Below are 12,248 nucleotides of genomic sequence, written 5' to 3'. Positions count from 1 at the left end.
TCCTACTGCAGTCCTTCTTGTTTGTATTTAAGCATTCATCAAGTATTATTTTAAAACTTATTAGCAACAGAATATGTGTTCCAAGGACTAAAAATATGACCACTACCAAGCCACTTACAGTCTAGTTTGGTGGATATCTCAAATAATTAAGTGAATAATTACTGTAATTGTGATCAATTCTATAAAAATAATGTTACTGCAATAAGACATAATAAAGAAATCTATTGTAGTCTATGGTATCAGAGAAGGCTTTGGAGATGTTAAAAAATAAACTGAGGCATATTAAAATTTTCAAGAGTTTATCTGAGCAAACATCAATTCTAACTGGGTATTAGGAGCATTCTGCCAACAGAAGCTAAGGTAAAGATTGTTATGGAGAAGATGCAGAAACAAAGCAAGACAATTATTTGATTGATTATAGCGTAGTGTTAGTAGCTCAGTCATATCCAACTCTTTGCGACCCCATGGACTGTAAGGCAGGCTCCTCTGTCCATGGGGTTCTCCAGGCAAGAATACTGAAGTGGGTTGCCATTCCCTTCTCCAGGGATTATAGCTTAAACCATTGCCTTATTTAAGAAAATATATTTGGCTGTTTGTTCTTAGGTTTAGATTTCCTCACATTGAGATATTTTCAGGAATTTACTCTGTTTTAGGTTTTAGTTTGATTATTTAGATGCTGGGGCACTAGAGCTGCTTTAGTCTCCAATGGCCTTTTCAGTTGAATTACTTTAATAGTGAGAGTATAACACCTGTGCCAACTTCTGAAAAATAAGTGTTTATGAGCCAGGTGACTAGAGAGAGCAAATATTCAGGCATGAGAAACAGTATGTGTAAAGGTCGTGAGGTTTAATAAAGGTAGGGAGAAGTGGTTCACAGTTAAGATGGAGAAGCAGGTTATAATATAGGACCTTTTAGGTGGTTCTGAGATTTTACACTTTATCACAAAAAATATTGGAAACCATGGAACACTGTGGAGGTGGGTCATAACCAAATGGCTTTTGGGATAAAAGGGAAAACACCCTAATGAAGTATTTAAACAAATGGTTTGGAGCAAGACAAGAGGAAGCCGTACTATTAGTTAAGATATTATTATTATTGTAGTAGTTCAAGCAAAAAAAAAAAATGGTGAATTAAATACAATGGTAACAGAGGAGTGGAAAAGTAGACAGATTTGATACGTATTGAGGAGTAAGTTGCTTCTGGATATAATGGCTGACTGGATAGTAGAGGGCTAAGAATGAAGATAAGAGTGACTTCTTTCTGAGTGGGTATTGTCATAAAATATCAAGATAGAGACTGCAGGAGAAGGAAAGATTTTTATGAAAAAGAGCTTTAATCCAGTGTTGAGTTTGAGGAATGTATAACACATGCAAACATAGATATTGAGGAAGCAGTTGATAAAAAGTGCAAGAAGTCCGCGGCGGTGTTCTAATTGTGGATGTGACCACATATAATGAACAACTTTATGTATATTTACTGACACACTTTTGCTTCTTTTGTTAGAAGCCCCTTGTACTATCAGCAAGCAGTTTTCACTGATGAGAATTAGGGAGAGCATTGCATCTTCATCCATCCACCAGTTTTGCATAAGTCTCCCTCTCCTGATAATTCCAAACAAGGTACTTAACAAGCTAACTCTCAGAAAGCACCCGCATCTTTGAACATTGTATCCGCCTCCTGTAATCTCTTACATAATTGTTAGAAGAATCACACCAGCGATTTAATGAACACATAATGTTCCAGGAACTGCTGCATTCTTTGTATACGTAATTCCTGAACAGTTCCACAAAGAAATATTTCCAACACCATTTTTTACAACACCATTTTTTAAAATTGTCATCCTGATTATTTAACTTACATGAACAAGAATGTGCATAAATGTGTAACTGAATCACTGTGGTACAGCAGAAATTAACACAACATTATAAGTCAACTACACTTAAATAAAATAGTTTTTTAAAAAAGAAGAAGAAAAAAAAGCCAAGGGTGTCAGTAGGTTCATTATTAGTAATGTTTATTCTGGTTACTTACTTAGCCTGTGTTTGCTGGATTTTCCTGCTTTAAACATACAATTCTTCCTCAAAGAATTAAGCTGAGAAAATACTGAGTCCATGAAAATGTTGTAAACCCTCCCCCAACATTCACCATATATTCAGCCAATGATGAATTTTGTCTGAATTATTTATGACAATGATGGCTGTCATATGGTACTTTTCTTTCAATCTGTCTACATTTGTGAGTTGGCATTCTACTGCAAAATAAGAGCTTTCCCTTCCTCCTATCTATTTTATATCTTATAAAATATATCTTATATTTATATCTATTTTATATCTCAGAATCAGTTTAAATTCATGGATTTTAAAATTTTTTATTGTTGTAAAATGTGGAGTTTATTGTTACTTATGACATTTCTAATGTGATATAAATTCCATCTCAAAGACTCATTTTTTGCTAGGTAGTCTGCAAAATTTAATTTCAAAAATGTTTTTCACGTAATGTCTTCCAGAATTAAATACGATTAGCTTTTGGATCAAACACTGGTTTGGAATACCCAAAGCTTCTACCTATTGGGATGGACACTTGTGAGCATGGTTGCTGAGTGAAAGAGTGAATTTAGTCAGAAATATCCAATATAAACTTTGCACAGAACATTCTTAGTGTATCTAAGTCTTAACCTTGGTTCTTCTTCTTTTTTTTATTTACTTTAGTTGCAAGAAAATTATTTTACAATATTGTGCTGTTTTTTTGCCATACACCGACATGAATAACCCCAGGGTGTACATGTTTCCCACCATCCTGAACCCCCTTCCCACCTCCCTCTCCACCCCATCCCTCTGGGTTGTCCCAAGAACCAGCTTTAGTGCCCTGCTTCATGAATCCAACACCATTTTACAGGGAAGGAAATGGAGATTCAGAGAGGCACATTGATCAAGATATTCCTAGGGTGAGTGGGAAGCTTGTCTTCCTTCCATCCTCAGTCTCTCAGACTTCCACGGCATCCCTATCTGTTCCCACTGAGGAGCTGATAAAAAATGTTCCATGGTAGTGATGGAAACAAGTACCAGCTCTTCTTAAATTAGCACCAAATACTACATGCATATATTCCACAAGTGTTTCAGAGAGTGTTGAGTTTCTTTACTGAGAAAAGCTATATTTAGAGATAAGATATGGGTGATGTTCAGAATGTAATGTCAAGACTAAATTTTATATTTACTCCCTTTGTTTACCTTATAAGGTAGATGAACAATAGAGGCCTCCGTTGCATTACTTGAGAAACTAATTCTTCAAAACAGGCCTAAAAAGTCCATCTGTTTTAATAAAAATCTCGGTAGGATGTTAACTTAAGAGTAGCTGTGATGAATGGCAATTAGCAAGATGCTTTGTGCATAGTATGATAGCTAGGTCATGATTCAGTGCTTACTGCCTTCAAAAATTTGGCATATTAATGAGACAGGTGTATGAGGTGAAGAGAAACATCCTTTAAACTTCATTTTGGTTTTACCCCAATCATTTCACTTTTTTGGGGGGGGGGGCAAAGTCTTTGATTTTGTTCATTTCTCACAAATAATACAGCCAACAATGAATGCAATCTTTCCTTGCTGCTGCTGCTGCTGCTAAGTCACTTCAGTCATGTCCGACTCTGTGCGACCCCATAGATGGCAGCCCACCAGGCTCCGCCGTCCCTGGGATTCTCCAGGCAAGAACACTGGAGCGGGTTTCCATTTCCTTCTCCAATGCATGAAAGGGAAAAGTGCAAGTGAAGTTGCTCAGTCGTGTCTGACTCCCAGCAACCCCATGGACTGCAGCCTACCAGGCTCCTCCTTCCATGGAATTTTCCAGGCAAGAGCACTGGAGTGGGGTGCCGTTGCCTTCTCCAAGCACATAATATAAATTAATGATGTAAACTATATATTTTAAAAACATTCTAAACAGTGTAGAGTAGAAATGGAAATACTCCCATATGCCTTGAGCATATTCATTTTCATTCAAACATGTTTCTTGCACATTGTTTTATCTGGTAAAATAGATCTTCAAAATGATATTTTAATATTTTTATTTTAAATACTTAAAAATAAAATTATTTTTAAAAAACCTATTAGTTTCCCCTGTATAAAAATTTAAAAATTTGGAAAAACATGTAAAGATATTAATTTTTAATAGCTATATTTACTTCCAGGCTCTTTTCATGTCTTGATATGATTATAAGATACATACAGTTTGTGTTTTGATAGTCTAGTGTTGTAGTGTGATAGTTTGAGTGACTTTTTTGCTTGTGAAAAGTACCAAATCGTATTGTGAATTAGCTTTGGAGCCTCTTATCAGTTCAACATGCTTCTGAGAAAATTCACAATATATGAACTTGAAATTAGATTAATAACTTGATCATTTCCTGCAGTACTGAGGCAGGGATTCTAGGAGATCCCCTGCAAGTGATGCAAACCGTTAAGTTCATGGTCCTCCCACAAGTCTACTCTAAAGGCCTCCAGAATCAAGGATCCTCTTTCCCTTCTATCTCAAGTAAGCATGTCTTACTGGCAGACTCTACCCCGGAGCCATTCAGGGAAAGAGATTCTGGGAAAAACATTTCTATGAGAATGTGGTTTGATGCAAAGTTAACAGCAGACTTCCAAGCATATTATATAACAGAGAAGTTGAAGAGGTTGAAGACCTCTGTTTCCTGATTAAAACATCATTACTTCTTGTCTGTAGATACTCCAGGTGCTCTGAAGTTCTAAAAGAAAGGAACTTACATTTGGATTCTACCAAAAGCAATGACTAGGGTGGAGACTGAACACCGTTAGGCCTGGATCTCTTTCTTTGCTATCTTCATTTACTTTCTGGGTGTTCCAACATAGATAGGTGGCTTGAATTATCATCTACAATGACAGCTCTCAAATCTATATTTCCAGCCTGGACCTCTTCCTTCCTATCATTAAAATATATCCATAATCCAACCAATACTCACTTCCATGCCCACCACCTTAATCTCAGATAAACATAATAAACTATCTACTTCTTAACTAGATTCCCAGCTCTGGACTTTAGCCTTTTATATTCAATAAAGCAGACCGAGTATATAGAGGTGATTATTTTAAAATGACATGTCATATCACTCCTCTGCCCAAAAACATCTAGTGCCTTCCTTTCTTGAAAAAAGAACAAAACAACAACACCACTCCCCAAAATAACAACAACAAAGGCAATGTCCCACCAGGTCCTTGGATATCTGGCAATCATTTTCTTCCTGACCTCATCTTCTATTACTATCACAGGCATTTCCTTTGCTCCAGTCCCACTGACTAAATTTGCTATTTCTCTGCTACATCATTCATCCCTATCATAGTCTTTGAACTTGCTTTTCCCTCTGTTTCAAGTACTTATTTAACTCTTCAATTGATGCCTTTGCAATAAGGCCTTTCTTGACCTCTGTGTATTAATAATATCTTACCCAACCATGCCACTCCCTCCCTCCCTATACTTAAATTACTTACCAATGCCAACATGTAGAATGTATTTATTTATTTTCATCTTTTCCCTCCACTGGATTTGAAGTTCCATGAGTGAGAATTGTAACTCACTGCTACTACATCCATAAAAAAAAGAACAGAGCCCAGCATTTGTATTGAATAAATACTGAATAAGTAATTGGTGAATAAATAAATAAATAAACTCTGAGTAGTATAGAGAAATGGTAACAGATAGATGTGGTCATCAAGCATTTGAGTTTAACCATAATAGGTAAGTGCACTGTAATATTTAAAAAAAAGATGATCTACTGCATAGTGAAGCTCATTTATGTAAAATGAGCACCAGCAATTCTTACTTAATTTGGTATGTAGTCAGTTGCTTCTGTTCCTGAGAGCTATAACACGGTCCGTCCAAGACCCGAGAGCTGTGACACGCCAAGGGCTTTAATGTCCGTCACTCCAGATCTTTGTTGGGACAAGACAGAACCGAGGAGTATACACTCGCCTGACACTTCTATTTTATTTCATTCTATATTAACATAATATGCTCTCAGGCTGTGGACAAGCCTTTCTTCATATAATGGCACAAAAGCTCCAGGTTCTGTAGAAAAATAAGAAGATTATGCCATTTTTGATTTTCTAAATAAATATTACCAAAACAAAGAATTTACTTATTTTATGATAACTGGAGACTTACTGTGAACTGATATTTCACTGGCTTTGCTATCATAGTTCAGTTCAGTCCAGTCGCTCAGTCGTGTCCTGCCTTTTGAGAAATCTGTATGCAGGTCAGGAAGCAACAGTTAGAATTGGACATGGAACAATAGACTGGTTCCCCATTGTGAAAGGAGTACGTCAAGGCTGTATATTATCACCCTGCTTTGCAACCACGTCTCCCAACATTTTCACTGACAGTTTCTACTTGAGTTTCCTTTCTTCCTCCTCCTAGACTTTGCACATTGTCTTCCCTCTGCCTGAATGGTCTTCCAGCATTGATGTGCTTATAAAGTTTTTTCTCTGCTTTTGAGACTCTTATCAAGTGCCAATTCCCTAACCAACCTTTCCTTGACTCACATAAGTAGATCAAGGTGCCACTTCTTATGCTCTTATTGTACCCCAAATACAGATCTTGAAGGAAGATCTGTATAGATATAGATATAGATAATAGATATCACTAGTGCCTTTGATAAAAGCATATAGAGAAGACAAACTGGCATCCAAAGAAGAGTGGGAGTTCCTGAATTCTCACATTTAGTATTGTAATCAGACTATTCTATATCCCAGAGACTCAGAGACATAAAATTCTGCACTGAGGGGAAAAAAGCATTACTCTTTGTGATGTCATATACCTTGAACTCTAAAGAATAGAAGATATATAAATTCATAATTTAGAGACATTAAACTAGAAAATTCCTCATTCAAGTAATATGCTCTATTTTTACCCAATAAAAAATTTTATAAATCATATTAGTATCTATAAATTTCCTTTCCAGAAAACTGATGAACATAGTAAAGTTTAATGACTCATTTATATACATGCAGGGCTTTTTTTTTTTTTAAGTGAGATTTTGCTTCTTAAAGCTAGAAAAAAGAAGAAAGAAATGCTCATTCCTAAGGCCATCACCTTGAAAACTTACTCCCTCTCAGTTCTTACTGGCAGGTGAATATTTCTTCTTTGCCAATTGAGTTACTTGAAATGGGAATGTTACTTTATTACAACCTACTTGGGTCAAGTTAATCTGAAGAAAATGTAAGAAAGAAAGAAAAAAGTTGCTATGCCATATGAATACAGAAAAGTATATGTGCAAAAAATAATATAAATGAATAGCATATGAAACAAAGTCTTTAAATAATGAAAAAAAGTTGATGGACCCTACTAACTTTAGTATTGAAAATGTATACTGCTAAAATGGCTGCTTCTCTAAAAACTATCTGAAATGCAAGAAGCTGGAAAGCTAAATATGAGTTTGGGGGTTTTAAGAATATGTCCTCAGATTCTTTGATAGTCTTCTTGAGAACTGGAGCTTAGCTCCCTCCTCTTCTAGTGTGGGATAGTGGGATTTTGATGTCGTTTGTTGTCTGGTTGCTGAGTCATGTCTGATTCATTGCAACCCATGGACTGAAGCACATCAGCCTTCCCTGTCCTCACTATCTCCTGGAGTTGCTCAAATTCATGTCCACTGAGTCAGTGACACCATTAGTTAGGTAGTTTAGCTGCTCAGTCATGTCCGACTCTGCGACCCCATGGACTGCAACATGCCAGGCTTCCCAGTCCATCACCAACTCCCGGAGCTTGCTCAAACTCACGTCCATTGAGTCAGTGATGCTATCCAACCACCGCATCCTCTGTCATCCCTCCTCCTGCCTTCAATCATTTCCAGAATCAGGGTCTTTTCCAATGAGCCAGTTCTTTGCATCAGGTGGCCAAAGTATTGGAGTTTCAGCTTCAGCATCAGGCCTTCCAATGAATATTCAGTACTGGTTTCTTTAAGGATGGACTGGTTGGATCTCCTTGCAGTCCAAGGGACTCTCAAGAGTCTTCTCCAATATCCCAGTCCAAAAGCATCAGTTCTTCGGTGCTCAGCTTTCTACATAGTCCAACTGTCACATTCATACATGACTACTCGAAAAACCATAGACTTGACTAGATGGACCTTGGTCGGCAAAGGAACGTCTCTACTTTTTAATATAATGTCTGGGTCAGTCATAGCTTTTCTTCCAAAGAGCAAGCACCTTTTAATTTCATGGCTGCAGTCACCATCTGCAGTGATTTTGGAGCCCAAAACAATAATGTCTGTCACTGTTTCCATTGCTTCCCCATCTATTTGCCCTAAAGTGATGGGACTGGATGCCATGATTTGGCTTTCTGAATGTTGAGTTTTAAGCCAATTTTTTCAGTCTCTTCTTTCACTTTCATCAAGTGGCTCTTTAGCTCTTCTTCACTTTCTGCCATAAGGGTGGTGTCATCTGTGTATCTGAGGTTATTGATATTTCTCCTGGCAATCTTGATTCCAGCTTGTGCTTCATCCAGTCTGGCATTTCACATAATGTACTATGTATATAAGTTAAATAAGCAGGGTGACAATATACAGCCTTGATGTACTCCTTTTATTTGGAACCAGTCTGTTGCTCCATGTCCAGTTCTAACTTCTGCTTCTTGACCTGTATACAGATTTCACAAGAGGCAGGTCAGGTGGTTTGGTATTCCCATCTCTTTAAGAATTTTCCACAGTTTGTTGTGATCCACACAATCAAAGGCTTTGGTATAGTCAATAAGCAGAAGTAGATGTTTTTCTGGAACTCTCTTGCTTTTTTGATGATCCAACAGATGTTGGCTATTTGATCTCTGGTTCCTGTGCCTTTTCTAAATCCAGCTTGAACATCTGGAACTGTGAATGCTGTTCACAGTTCATGGTGATTGGCCATTGAGCCATCTCAACCTCTGCTGCCCCTTCTCTTCTTGCCTTCAATCTTTTCCAAAATCAGGGTCTTTTCTAATGAGTTGGCTCTTCACATCAGGTGGGCAAATTATTGGAGTTTCAGCTTCAGTATCAGTCCTTCCAGTGAATATTCAGGGTTGATTTCCTTTAGGACTGACTAATTTGATCTCCTTGCAGTCCAAGGGACTCTCAGAGTGTTCTCTAGAACTACTAATCAAAAGTGGGATAGACTTATCCATACACTTCTTGGGGGGAGAAGTAAAAACAAACAAAAAACTATAGATACATGGGCATCACTGCCAAAATTAGGTTGCACGAGGACTTCAGCTTATATTTTATGTACAGTCAACCTCAAATCTGCCTGTCTGTGTCTCTCTATCTCTGATAACGATTCTGTTGGATCTATAGCTGGCTTTGACTCATTATTTATAAATGATACACTTTTATATATAGAAAATCCCAAAAACTCAACCAAAAAAACTGTTGGGACTAATTAACTAATTCAGTACAGTTGCAGGATATAAAATCAACATATAAGAATCAGTTGCATTTGTATACACTAACAATGAAACATCTGGAAAAAGAACTAAAGAAAAGTATTCCATTCACAATAGTGTAAAAAACAGTAAAATGCCTAGGAATGAATTCAACCAAGGAAATAAAAGATCTGTACAATAAAAACTATAATACTTTTTGAAAGAAACCAAAGAAGATAAAATAAATGGAATGACATCTTGTGTTCATGGATCAAAAGAATAAATATATTCTTGTTATAATACATGTTCATTATCTGAGAGTTTCTGTGGATCAGAACCCTGTGCTGAGGGTTTCATGAAGCTGAATGAGGCTGAGCTGAATTCTTTTCTAGAGCTTAGGGTACTCTTCCAAGTTGCTAGTTGAAAAAATTAATATCCTTGTAGCTATAGAATTTCATAGTGGCTTGCTCTTATTAAGGTCAACAGGAGAGACTGTTTAACCTCTAGATTCATTGTGAAAAGGGTTCACCTAAATAGTCAGGCCCATCCAGGATAATTCCCATCTGATGAATTTAAAGTCAATATATAAAAAACTTTGACTGCATCTGAAAATTCCTTCACTTTTGCCATTTGCTATTGATTAGGAGGGACTATATAAAGGTATAGATACCAGGGGTCACAAATGATGAGGGCTTATCTTAAAATTCTGCCTCCAGAGACCCTATATCAGAACAACACACCTAAGCTGCTCCATTTCCTAACTCATGTGAAAAAATTAATGTTTGTTGTATTAAGTGGCTAAGTTTGGGGCTGTTTATTACACAGCCATAGGTAACTAACACAGTTAAAGCATGGGAATTCCATTCAGGGAAAATGTGTACAGTATCATCCTCTTCTTGATTCGGAAAGCCCAGTTTTGCCCACAGTGGATATTGAAAAAGTACTATATTAAGTAAGGATATAATCTTTATGTTTCACATAAAGACCTTACCGGAAAAGCAGCACAAAGAATCAGAATATAATCTTTGTACTCAAAAACTAATTTTGGAAACTGATACAGAATTGCCACTAACTCAAAGTTGTCCTTTTAAAAAGCCTTAATATATTAATACCATCCTTGAGGTCAAAGTAGACCTTGAGGCAGAATAATCATACAGCCAAATCAAGTTACCAAAACTTTCTTGCTAACACATCCGTAATCAAAATTCTTTCATACTGAAAAGTATAAAATACTTTCTTTTCATTGAAAATGAATGCCCATTAAATGAAGTTCTGTTTTGTAACAAATGGTATTAAAATAGTTTCTATACAGATGTATTATGTAACATTTCTTCTCACTTAATAGTGATAACAATTGAGAGTAGTGGCACGTGATATGTGTTTTATGCAAAATAATCATTTCAATAAACATGAAACCAAAAGTTAATGAAAGTAAGTCTAACCTTAAATTCTCAAAGAGGATTTCTGTGTAATCTCTCTTTTCCAGTATTTAACTGCTCTTCTTAAGGTTTCATTGTGTGTGATTATGTATTACTCAAAAAAGTATGAATTATATGTAGATCATCTTGCTTTGGGGGCTTCCCGGTGGTGCAGGTGGTAAATAACCTGCCTGCCAAAGTAGGAGAACAAGAAACACAGGTTCCATCCCCAGGTCTGGAAGATGCCCTTGAAAGGAGGGCATGGCAATCCACTCCAGTATTCCTGCCTGGAGAATCCTGTGGACAGAGGAGCCTGGGAGGTCATAGAGAGTTGAACATGACTGAAGCGACTTAGCACACGTGCATCCATCTTGCTTTCCAAATACTTGTTACTTAATTTACTGTTTATATAGTTTTATTAGTATCCTAGAACATCAATTTTAATAAAAAAACAATTCAAAGGGATAACATTAAAAAATAGCTATTACCTCTGTGTTCAGGGGGAAAGCCCCAAAAGACAGCTCTGCTTTAGTGAGATCATTTATATCAATCAAATAAATGGTGGAATTTATCTAGTATTTCAAAAGTGGGGACAGTTGAGGATCTAAGAAATATATATAGGAATGTGGATTGTGAGTTCAATTATTTTTTGTCTTTATTATTTTGCAGAATTTTCAGTATAGTAGTGATATCTTTATTCATATATAAGTATAAACATGTTTAAGTCAAAAGTAAATTAATTTTGGTCTCTTTGCCTTTGGCTTACTATATAGATTACCATTTTTGCAACATTGAGAATAATGAAGAGTTGATCCTATGTGCAATTCTACATCCTATCTTCATGGCAAGCAGCACAGCTTCAAAGGAGAAATGATGAAAACAAGAGAGCAGGAAAAAACAGTAAGCAATCAAAATTCCTTCCCTGAGGAGAAAGAAGCCTCTGATAGCCAACTGGTGATAAGGCAATTTATGGATATAAGGATTCCAGAAAGTAATTTTATAATATTGCCTTAAAATAATAAAACTCTAGAAATAGGGGACTTAGGGTAATGTTACATGAAGGAATGAGCTTTAGAAAAGCACTTCTGTACCCACTAAGTTCCCAGTGAGTGACTAGGGCAGGAGATATCTCTGCCTATTGCAGGATGAGAAAATTGAGTATAGGGAACATCATTATTGGTTCAAGCTTCTGTGGATATTAAAGGGTAGGTCTAGGAATGAAATTCAAGGCTTAGGACTAGTTTTCTGAGTTTCTTCCACTAGGAAATATTGCCTTGACTCATCCATTGAAGACATCTTTAAAACTGAATCTCCATAAACTAGTAAGAGCTCAAAAATCTTAGTTTCAAAAAAGAATATTAAAATTTTATAACTTTCAGACTCAAGAAATCCCAGAGAGTTTAAGAGACTTAGCCTTGATCATACTTTGATCAAGAGCTTTGCATG

General features: G+C 36.5%; 1 long non-coding RNA gene across 3 annotated transcripts in view; it reads right to left on the bottom strand.

Annotated features, from left to right (window-relative positions):
- Nucleotides 1-12,248, bottom strand: part of LOC132345243 (uncharacterized) — a 131,667-nt gene that overhangs the window by 34,308 nt on the left and 85,111 nt on the right. Inside the window, exons 2-3 of one of the 3 annotated variants that reach the window (XR_009494461.1) lie at nucleotides 6,166-6,246; nucleotides 5,493-5,584 (exon numbers count right to left, since the gene is read on the bottom strand). The exons of 1 other annotated variant lie outside the window; for it this stretch is intronic. This is a non-coding gene — a long non-coding RNA (uncharacterized lncRNA). Of the gene's footprint in view, nucleotides 1-5,492; nucleotides 5,585-5,706; nucleotides 6,070-6,165; nucleotides 6,247-12,248 lie in introns of those variants that run through there. One more of the 3 variants, XR_009494462.1, reaches the window with a different exon arrangement.

This window comes from Bos taurus, chromosome 5, assembly GCF_002263795.3.
Source record: "Bos taurus isolate L1 Dominette 01449 registration number 42190680 breed Hereford chromosome 5, ARS-UCD2.0, whole genome shotgun sequence".
Classification (NCBI taxonomy): domain Eukaryota; kingdom Metazoa; phylum Chordata; class Mammalia; order Artiodactyla; family Bovidae; genus Bos; species Bos taurus.
The sequence above is the reverse complement of the archived record's forward strand: the minus strand, read 5'-3'. Positions and strand labels throughout refer to the sequence as shown.